This window comes from Syngnathus leptorhynchus, unplaced genomic scaffold (genome assembly GCF_054491065.1).
Source record: "Syngnathus leptorhynchus isolate UIUO unplaced genomic scaffold, UIUO_Slep HiC_scaffold_43, whole genome shotgun sequence".
Taxonomy (NCBI): domain Eukaryota; kingdom Metazoa; phylum Chordata; class Actinopteri; order Syngnathiformes; family Syngnathidae; genus Syngnathus; species Syngnathus leptorhynchus.
The window spans coordinates 145,001-147,500 of record NW_028232010.1 but is presented as its reverse complement, the minus strand read 5'-3'; the positions used below and the strand labels follow the sequence as shown (position 1 = coordinate 147,500).

Below are 2,500 nucleotides of genomic sequence, written 5' to 3'. Positions count from 1 at the left end.
GCACCATCCATGTAGTGAACAGCCTCGCCAGTTGCTTCCCGGCCGGGTCCCAGTCCAAAATGGCCTGTCTTCGAATCCCATCTGGGCCCGGCGCTGAGCCACTATTCATCCTAGTCAAGTTAGATATCACTTCAGCAGCCAGAATCGGGTGGTAGAAATGCTCGTTATCCGCGGTCAGCCCGACCTCGAAGCCGTCCAGCCCATGAAACACTCTCACTGTTTCCCATCTCCCACGGAACTCTTCATACACCAACGGTTCAGGCAGTTCACACCCTAGGGGCGTCAGGCCATCCAAGACCCGCCTCGCCAGCCCCTTGCCACCTTCCGCATAGCCTTTTTGTTGTTGGTAGAACACTCTCCGTTTAAGGGTTCGCCGCCTCACCCATCCTTTGGCCGTACGACCCCGCGCCGAATGCCCCTTGGACGTTGCCGGCCATACTACCTTACCACCTAGCGCCTTCATGACATCCAAAGCAGAAGATTCGATCAAGTCAGGCTCCCGACCTGCTCTCTCAACTAGGGCAGCAGTGGCCTGGTGCTCCTCATCCCCCGCCTTCAACTCCTCCAGCACCCTTATCTCCAACAAGTCTGGCAACGACGGGGGAGGGTACCATTTCTGGGGCGACGCTTTGATTTTCATCACGCGACGACGCTCACCCGACACACTGCCTGCCGCACCACCGCACAGTTGTCTCCATTTCCACCTCACTTGTTCACCAGTCTTACCCGTACCCAACAATCGGGCGACTGTCACATTCATTTTCGGATCATTGCGATGCTCACCCATCAGCACCCGCATGCGGGCCACTTCATCCTCACTCCACAGTCTCGGGGCCCGTGCAACCCCGCGGTCCTGGCTCCTTCCTCTCAGATATCCAAACCACTCATCAGCGTGAGCCTGCCGCTTATGCTGGGATACCCCAACAGCCGTTCGGAAACGGCGCCCACAGAGATCACACTCGATCCCCGAGACGTCATCTCTCCTGCGCATGCCACCACACTTGGCAGCATGACACAGAATGGCATGACTGTTGTCCCCCGTCTTCCCACATTTGCAACACGCGTACTCAATGATGATACCCGCATGCCGGAAAGCAAAGTGCTTGACCAGCCTACGAATACCTCCCATCTGAGCACCACACATCTGGCAGTCCATGGTCCTTCGAGGTAGATGCACCACAACCCTCCCTGGGGGGCCCGCCCCAGTCGGTCCCGCTGCCGACGTCCCCCCAGCAACAACATCTCCATGATCCACACCATCCGATCCCTGAACAAGTCGTGGCTCCATCACGACCCCCACACCACCGGCTCTCAACTCCGGGCTGGTAGAGGCCATTAATTCGGACGCCACTGAGGAGTTGTCAAGAGCTTCGCCAGCCGGGGTCCACCCGCTCCTACGGCCGGACTGACTGTGACTCTGACTCTGTGCCAATGTTAGCGCGGACTTCCGATCCAAGGAGTTTTCGCAACCGTGGCCCGTAGAAGTGACTACGGGCCGTTTGGGGTCCCAGTCCAATGCCTCTGGTGGTTGGTCCCCGTGGCCACCAGAGAGGTTGATTCGCATACCATCGGCGTGCCCACCCTCAAACACGCCGTGGGGAGGTAGCCCAAGCGGCAGCGGCCCCTCTCCAAACCGCCCCTCAGCCGATTTTGATCCCCCAGCACGGCCATCCTGGGATGTCCGATCATTCCCAAACATCGGAACAACAGACAATAAAGCGGACTTTGACTTTGACTTCAGTCTGACTGGGAATAGTTTGAAAGATCTAGGTCTTCCCCTCACAGAGACTACACTTCGGAATCACAACCCTGACAGCAGCTGTCCAACCTGACCGGTAAGACCCTTCCAAAGCCGGGCAACCAGATCGACCCACTAGGGAGAGGCCCCCATAGCCAGTATGAAGAGCTCACACCCCGTAAAGCCTCCCAGCCGCCGACACGCATCCCCGCTGCCAGAGCCAAATATGGACTAAAGCCCATGGCCATCATCATATTCTTGAGAATGTTTAATTTTGAGGTACGTGGCCAGTAGCCCTGCACGCTACCGCTCGACCATCGTCTCGCTCGCACCTCTCTAGGGATTGAGAAACACATCCAGCAGAAGCAGGGAGAGCCAGAAAGCAACAAGGTTACCCCCGCACCCTTACCCCACTCCCGATCAATGCCACTTGGAGGCACGGCATACACATGCCGATTCGGTTCGTCTCGATCTCGCCACCACACAGTCACCCCAGGCCTACCAACAGGGCGCCGGGCAACGCACCTGCCAGCCTACACAAGAGTTGGAGAGCGACCCACAGTGGGTAGGAACCGTCCACTCGACGTCAGCAAGCCGAGGTCGATGGGGGCCCTACCAAGGCAGGTCATGAATGCCAGTCGGTCAGTTAGGAAAAGGGTACTCGGAGCCCGCCGGGATCAGACGGGCAACCGGGGAGAGGGAGCTACATGAGTACCGTCGCCGGGTTCAGACGACGGCCCCAGGATTCTCGTAGTGTTCGGT

At 58.3% G+C, this 2,500-nt stretch overlaps 1 pseudogene; it reads right to left on the bottom strand.

The window, feature by feature from the left end:
* The window catches only part of LOC147038671 (28S ribosomal RNA), a 9,803-nt pseudogene that overhangs the window by 3,819 nt on the left and 3,484 nt on the right, over positions 1–2,500 (bottom strand).